Below are 8,741 nucleotides of genomic sequence, written 5' to 3' on the forward strand. Positions count from 1 at the left end.
ATAATGACAGAGAGTCACACTGGGGGGATTGCTGATTGCTCACACGGCAGAAGGTATGCTCCACAACACACATACTCCTCAAAATCAAAAGTCCGCAAACAGTATTGAATTCTTTCACTGTACGACCCTAGTCTCACAACTATTATTATACATATTATGCAACTTTATATTTACTTGCAAATTGCCTTAAAGCTCTTTACAGTAATTACTATCAAGTGTAGTGACTGTAAAACTTGCATTGCTTAATGATGTCTTCTCCTGCTTCCCTGATATGCCGCATTTCAGCATGCAAGGGCTCAGAACGTAGCTCAGAAATGTTGGCACTTTGATTAATTAGGAGTCAAATGATCAGAATTCTAACCAGTCCAAAATTATTCCATTGCCATCACTTATTACTATGCAGTACATCTGCCATTCAGCCCTTCACCATTAATGAAGCTCGTCCTCATAATCAGTCCAGCTGCTCTTGATGTATTGCTTAGTTAACATTTAACCCTCAGCCTGCTACCTACAAATTGCAGCTTATAGTCTTAAGTTTTGATCGGAGGCGTAGAGTTAAATCTGTAGAAACATACATTTATAGACAAGTAACACACACCAGACCGGGTGCTGTTCCCACGTATAAGACTCCACTGTTAACACATTCCGGCTTGTGCCTACAGCCACTTCCCCCACCCCCGGCTCAGCATCGGGCTCTGTCACTGTCGAGCGCTCTGGGACGCTACCCTTTGCGTGAGGGCGTTGTGTAAATGCAAGTTGATGTTGTGCATTATCCTGTGTGTAACCTACTCCAGCCTGCATGTTGTCTGGTGTGTAAGATGGTCTATTTGGTGAGAGTATTCCATCAGTAAGGAGTCCCTGGCATCTGCTTTTCACTGAGTGAGGGCTCACTCCTGCATTGTTGGCCGTCTAATAACCAACTAGTGACTATCCTTCTGGGGTGGAAGTGGGTGGGGAAGTAGAATATGTAGTTCCAATGTGGGGCTTGAACCCACCATCTTCCATCTCAAGACTCATTTCTCCAACACTGGGATCAGCCCCCCCCCCCCCCCCCCCATGTCACGATAACTAATACTAATACAACTGTCTCATCTCTTGCCTCCTTCAAGTCTCGTCTAAACATCTTCCTCTTCGACTGCACCTTCGGCCGCCCTCCCACTCCCATCCCCAACCCGCCCTGCCCTCCTGACCCCAACTTCCAGCTCGGGTCTAAAAAATCCCTGACTGTCCAGCGCCCTGGGACACCTTTCCAACGTGAAGGGCCCTATACAAGTGTAATTTGCTGTTGTTGTTGTTGTTGTACGCAGTGCTCTGCAGTAGCCAGAGGACTGTACACCTTGGGAATAACTTCTGGGGGAAGCTGGTTGGGCTCCATAACCTTGTGGGCCCTGGCAACACTGCACCACTTACACCAATGTAAGTTACGCCACTGGATCAAATTCTGGACTTAGCTGGGGGAGGGTGGCGTTTCACAATGGAACCAATTCAATCCCACAGTGACCTCACTTACTTCCTCACTCGAGCAAAAATAATTCTGAGATTTTGACATTTATTTACTCGACCTCAACAGGATGAAGTGACGAAGCCAGAGCTTTGTGAACCCAGTGCGACCGAGTGAGTCAATCAAGCGTTTGCCTTCTCTGCGGCAGTTTCCGTGTGAAGGAAGCGGAGCATCAGAAGGTCCCCGCACATCAACAAACCAAATTATTCATCAATCGCATCCCACGGCAGATCAAGTGAACTTCAAACAGTTGCTCACAGCAGCCAGTGCGGTGTGAGGCCACAGGACACACTGAGCACTTAGCGATGCAGTTACATTCCGTCTTCTCACACTCCCAGAGAAGGGCACTTGTTAAAGCACTACACTGTTTAACATTACTAAAGGTGCCAAAGAAACACTGAGTAAATCCTGATTAAAACTGTTGAGATTATTTAACATATCTGCCCTTTACTAACTCGATTGGCACTGAATTATCTGATTACCAGCATGAATAAGGGCTTATCATAGTCAGGATGGATTAATTTCACAGCCGGATCTAGATCGGTTTTGCTTGTAAAATGCCTTCCTCCCAAACAATTGAAATTTAATTATCTAAATCGCTCATTAAATATTTTAATCCCTCCGCTGGTTTGAAATGCCTCAAAAGCGATATTGTGTTTTGGCACTTTGAAATGTTTTTGTGCTATCAGAGTTCTCATGGAATATTAATATACGAGACTGGGTGACTCAGTCATTTGTAACACCCGCTTTTTAACCTCTGGGACCTTGATTTGAATCCAGTCCAGGCTGATCGGAGTAAAGTCACCTTTATCTAGGCTCGAAGTTCCCTTTTTGAATTAGTTCAGGGCAGTTTCGCCTTGCAATCGAGACACCTGGGTTCAATTCCAGGCATTATTATTATTATTATTATTTCAACCCAGCTAAGCATAAGCTGATGCTCCTCTTCCTTCACGCGGAAACTGCCGCAGAGAAGGCAAACGCTTGATTGACTCACTCGGTCGCACTGGGTACACTGCAAGATAAGATTGGTAATAAATTGATGACAATGATATTCCTAGTGTTTGATAAAATAATCCTTGCTTTTGACACAGCGCCTTTAACGTCAAACATCTCAATTTGTTTCACAGGTAGCTGCTGTCAAGTGTAGTGACTGTATTTGTGGGCAAACACAAGCATTGACTTCACCCACAAGTTTCCCACAAATAACCATGGAGTGAATGACGAATTCACACAGAGGGATTGTTGGCCAGGACACCAGAAGAAACATCCCTCCGCTTTTCCAATAGTGTCTCAGTTTAATATTTCATTCGAAGGATTGCACCTCTGACAATAAAACACTCCCCCAATACTACACAGGAATGCCATCTTAAAACAATGGGCAACAAGTCCCAATTTGGAACTTAAATCCACTGCGTTCTGACCAAGGGAGTGCTGCCAACTGAACCAGACTGCCGTCACCTCAAACCAATTCAAAGTAAGTGACATCAGTGAGAGAAATCACAAAGATACTTGCTGTTTAGTATGGAAAGTCACGAATGTGTAGCCGTGCTCACTTCAGGTCTGAAGGAGATGTTTTGTAGGGATAGTGTAAAAGAAGCCTTTTCTCCATACCTGGGCTGTGGTTGACCTGGAAAGGCTGGACCAAGTGGTCAGAGTTATGACCCCTGCTGGATCAAGTATATTCAGCACTGATATCTCAGGGAGCAAAAGGTACAATGATATTTATGTGCATATGGGTTTGTTTATGTCCGTGTATGTGTGTTTGCTTATGTATGTGCATATATAATGAATCTGTGTTTGTGGAGTCCTATAGCATACTGGTTAGAGCACTCGCCTCGCAAGCGAGAGGACCTGGAATCGGTTCCCGGGCAGGGTGAAACGTTGGGCAAGTTTCCTTACTCCGCACGCCTCTGTTTACCCAGCAGTAAGTAGGAACCCAGTTGTTGGTCGATTGGGGGAACGCTTTTCCCGGGATAATAATCCCTTCAAAAAAAAACATGTGGTCAATGACCGTTTGTGGGACGCTGCTGTGCGCAATTTGGGCTGCCGCGTTTCGGCCACAAAATGTAGAGTCAGTCCACTTTGCAGTATATTCTGAGAAGCGCTTTGAGACGTCTCGACGATGTGATAAGGCGCTATATCAAATGCAAGGATTATTATTATGTATATATGTGCAAATGTGCGCTTGTGTGTGAGTGTCCACCACAAAATAAATGAGATTTCCTTTCAAAGCAATGAAAAACTCCTCCTTTGGAATCCAGGTCCGATTGCCAGATTTCAGAGGGATTTGAATTCCGTTCTTAGGGTTGTTTATTCAGCGAGGAAAGATGAAACGATATGGCGAGGAAAGTAGTTTTCTTTCCACAGAGCAGAGGGAAGTGGGGCTGAGCACGAGACAAGCTGCTGTACACTAAAGGTACAATGAAAGTTTAATTACTTGTAGCCTGAGGGGTAATGATATGAAATGAAATGGAGCTGCAGTGTGTGGGAGGGCAGATGTCATTAACAATTCTTCCTATCATGCGAATGAGAAAGAGAGCAATCAGATATCTAATTGTACAATTCTAATTACATGGATTATCATGATCGCGGCACATTCCAAATCACGGATGCTTCAGGCGACTGAATAGATTAACTGTGATGTGGAGTTACAGAGCTCCCAGTGTGACTGGCTCCCCGTCACCTTTGTGCCAAGCAGAAACAGAGATAAGCGTCGCAAAGCCTTTTTATTTGCTGCGTGGAAGCGAATTCTGATTAGAGGGGACTTAGGCTTTAGTCATGCATCGGTTAAGGCGGATTTTGATACCTTTTCTATTGAGTGATTTTCCAAACAACTTTCTTCCTTCCCCTGGCCTCCGCTTCGTAAAAAGGTATAATAAATAATAATATTTTCAGATTTTTTTTTTGAAGTTTCGATTCATTTGACCTTACCCGCTTGAAGGTGAAACATATAAGCGGGGTCTAGTTTGCGGTAATCCTGAACAGATTTCTTAACAGGAAAAGTGTAAAGAAGCGAAGTTTTAGAACATGGAATGCGCTGAAGAATGTATTTATTCCGCAGCACTTTTGATGCTTTCAAAATTCCACAATTGCACATTTCTGATATCAGAATCCGTTCTGTGTGGCTGTGAGTGGGAAGGGTAAATCTTGGATTTGAGAAGGAATAATAATAATAATAATAATCCTTGCATTTGATACAGCGCCTATCACTGAGGCGTCTCAAAACGCTTAGCAGAATATACTGTCAAGTGGATTGACTATGTATTTTGTGGGCAAAACTTGGCAGCCAATTGCATACAGCAGCGTCCCACAAACAGTCGTGGATCGAGTGACCAAAGTATTTTTTTTTGAAGGTTGGAGGAATTATTACCCCCGGAAAACCGATCTGCCAATCGATTAACAACCGGATTCATCCCTTAGTTTCCTGCTCCTCCCAAACACAAATTATCCAGTGGTTACTTGGAATCCAGTCCAATCCCTTACTTTAGATACAGCACCAACAAGTCAATAATTCTATCATTCTTGCATTTGATACAGCGCCTTATCACTTTGTTGAGACGTTTCAAAGTGCATCACAGAATACATTGCAAAATGGATTGACCGTGGATTTTGTGGGTGAAACGCGGCAGCCCAATTGCGAGCGAACAAAAAAAAACAGTCGCTACACTTTAACTCTACAATGTGCTTTGTGAAGCGATGTATAAGACTATGAAATACAAGGATTATTAGCAATGATATTACAGTAATCTTTGTATCCGATAGTTAACAGTCTTATGGTGGGGCATCTCTAATTCCTGACTTTTGGTTCAATGATTCAATGAATGATAACTCTCCTCTGTGCAAAGTGAATTAATTATTAAAGTCTTCTAAAGTATTCTTGTGTCAACTGCTTCGGATGGTGGGGAATCAATTAATAACTCTTATCAATTATTCTGTCAAATGTCTGCAGATGACTCTATTCAGCTTCAGTGTGTGGGTTCGAAGGCCTGTGGTGTGTAACCGCAGTCTCAGATGCTGTCCTCAGGAGAGGTCTAGGTTAAACAGTGCCTCCAGAAACCCTGCAGTGTGGTATCAGCACACACACAATTGGTTAAAATTATACCGGGCCACAATTTGGCAAGTCTCATTTTATCCCTGAGAATTAATCAAATACATAACTTGCATTGGCTGCATCTCCCTCAAATTATCAATGTTATCTCTCTGTGCCAAATAATAATAATCCTCTCATTTAATACAGCGCCTTATCACTTCATTGAGAGCCTTCTCAAAGCGCTTCACAGATAATATTTTGTAAAGTGAATTGAATGTATTATGTGGGCGAAACGCGGCAGCCAATGGCACACAGCAGCGTCCCACAAGCAGCCGTGGATTGAGTGACCAAATTATTATTTAAAGGGATTATTACATTAAAAAGTTAAATCACATTGCAAAATATAAAACAAACATGATTGGTGATAGATGGGTTTAAAAGTGGCAAATATTTCCATCAGACAAACAGTGGCAGAGCGGAAACCTACTTACTCTGAGGGTCTTAATGAAGCCAATGACATTTACTCCGAAATATACGTGATGTCTTTTGGCAACGTATGTTGGCAAGAGATAATATAGTTATCGCAGGCGGCATGACTTCTGTTAGTCCATGGGTCTCGCAGATTGCCAGGCGACTGTTTCACTGGGGAAAGAAACCACTTATGATTGAAAAGAACTCCTGTGTATATACATGGGATCATTACCACACTCTTCTTTTTCCCCACAGTTTACTCTTGTTAAGTCAGGCATGCGCTCTCTCTCTCCCAAGAAGAGCCCTCTTCAGAGCAAGTGCCTGTCTGTCACTTGCCTTAACTCTAGAAGAACAAGGGAATGTGCCCAATATGATTACAGCTGCGTATTTATAACAAGAAGCTCCTCTAAGCAGTTGGGAGAGAGGCCCCCAACATGATTTACATTACCGAAGACATCTTTGCTAAATGCATATTTGGCTACCGTCAGCTACACTGCTGACCATATGGTGTAAACTTAGCCAAACATCCACCTACTGTAAGGACAAACATTCTCGCCAATTCTGGGTCCTGTGAAATGCGTATTAATAATAATAATGATAATAATAATCCTTGCATTTGATGTAGCGCCTTAACCTGTCTTCGACACGTCTCAAAGCGCTTTGCGGAATATACTGTAAAGTGAACTGAATGTATATTTTGCGGGCGAAACACGGCAGCCAATTGTGCAAAACAGCGTCCCACAAACACTCGTGGGTGGATTGAGTGATCAAATTATTATTTTTTTGATCCGTCAATCGACTAACAACCGGGTTCCTACTTACTGCTAGGTAAACAGAGGCACGTGTGTGGAGTAAGGAAACTTTCCTAAGGTTTTGGCATGTCTGGGAATCAAACCCAGGTCCTCTCGCTTGTGAGGCGAGCGCTCTAACCACTACTCTACGGGATACCACAATTGACCATGACAGAACCACATGGACTTGTGAAGCGGACAGATTAAAAAAAAGGTCAGAAGATGTCTCTGTCAGTTTGGCCAGGTCATGACCTGAGGCCATAAGAGCCTCATGCTGAGCTGCTGACAATGGGCTGGCTTCTGTGTGTGTTTGCGTTGGCTTCCAACTGAGAGAATAATTAAAACAGACGGAAAACAGAGGTGATAATGTGCATTCTCTGAGGCTGGTATCTGTTGTAGTTTGATTAATGATGTTGAGTGATACGGAGACACAGATGTACTTGCCGGGTAGACATCACAATGGCCCTCAGAGACCTAACTACAGAGCTGCAGGCCTGATCGATGGGTCTGTCCCAGGGGGAATGTGGGACCAGCTGGGCAGAAGTCCACTCTCTAAGCATTCGCCTCGCTCCTTCCACACTTCAGGCATTCATTCCCTTTCTTTGCCATGTTAACCTTATGAATGCCAACCTTCCTTTGCCACCTCAAGCAGGACATCAAGACTGTTAAGGTCCCTTCATTGTCCTGCACCTCGGGACGTCCTTCCGACACGAATGACGCTATTTCAATGTTATTTGTTGTTCTTGTTGTTGAGACGCAAGTTAAAGAAATGAAGCTATCTCTGTGCCAGCACTTATACCTGCATTACCTGATGTAATACAAGTGTAATCTTCAGATCAGTGGGGATGTACTGAACAAAGTTGGCCAGTTCCACATTTTGTGTAGGTTTTGCCTGCTGAAACTGTCTGTGTGCTTCACAAGATCATGTCTGGATCCATAAGGGAATGTTCCTTTGTTACAGCTAAAAAGTCTGTGGAGAACAAGTGAGCTGGAGAGACGTGAACAGAATATTCTGTGAAGCACTTTTGAGGTATTTCAATGACGTGATAAGGCGCTATATCAAATGCAAGGATTATTGTTAGTATTATTATTATTTACTAATTTTTGTTTCTGATCAGTTCTTACGAGCTCAACATTGCAGATCTGAAGACTATTCTTGATGGTGTTTGGAAAGCTGAGCGGTTGGTGGAGAACGAGTGAGTCGGAGAGAAAGAGAGTGAGAGAGAGAAGCTGGGGGAATGACAAGCACAGGTGCATTCAAGGAATGGACCATAGAGAAACAACACTCAAAGGAAACCAGAGCATTGCAAAGAGGAGTCTGCTTTAACCTTGGCAGAGTTGCCACACCCTACCAGATGGGCAAAGGCGCAGAGAGAAGGGGAGGCCAACAGGCAAACAGATGGTCCTTCGGATCTGACAACCCGAGTCTGTCCAGAAATCCCCTAATGAGTGGCGCTATGGCTTTAAGAGGGCTTACATATGCTACACCTCCTGAGGTAATTGATTCAGAATGCTCCAGGTTTATTTTCAAAAAAATAGCAAAAGCCACTGTCCTGTGTGAATGGAGCAAGTATTCTACTCATTACTTACACTGTGACTTCTGTTCACAGGAACACTGTTGGCTGGTGCGCTTGACCAGTGAGTGTCGATAGCCAACTGACCACAGGGACCATTGCAGCTCAGGGCAATCCAGTCCTCACTTGAAGTCTAGTTACATTCATTTTCCCACAAGGGGTCCAGGCTCTAGATGGATCTGGTTTTGAATCCTGGTGGATTCTTTTGACTTTTGAAGGCCGATTAAATTCAAAATTATGCCCCTGTTACGTACCTTATTTTAAAGCCACGGCCTTAACTTGGTAGGTGAGCCACACAGCTGCTCGTTAACTCTGTCTTGTGGGTCTGCCTGATTTTCAAAAGTAAATAAAAATTATAAAAGCACACGCGCACA

General features: G+C 43.5%; 1 long non-coding RNA gene across 1 annotated transcript; it reads left to right on the forward strand.

The window, feature by feature from the left end:
• Positions 1–2,805: 2,805 nt before the first annotated feature.
• On the forward strand, positions 2,806–8,278 carry LOC103180273. Its single transcript, XR_488078.1, has 3 exons — positions 2,806–2,975; positions 7,755–7,823; positions 7,912–8,278. It is a non-coding gene; the product is annotated as an uncharacterized LOC103180273 (long non-coding RNA).
• Positions 8,279–8,741: the final 463 nt, after the last annotated feature.

Source organism: Callorhinchus milii, unplaced genomic scaffold, assembly GCF_018977255.1.
Source record: "Callorhinchus milii isolate IMCB2004 unplaced genomic scaffold, IMCB_Cmil_1.0 Scaffold25, whole genome shotgun sequence".
NCBI lineage: Eukaryota > Metazoa > Chordata > Chondrichthyes > Chimaeriformes > Callorhinchidae > Callorhinchus > Callorhinchus milii.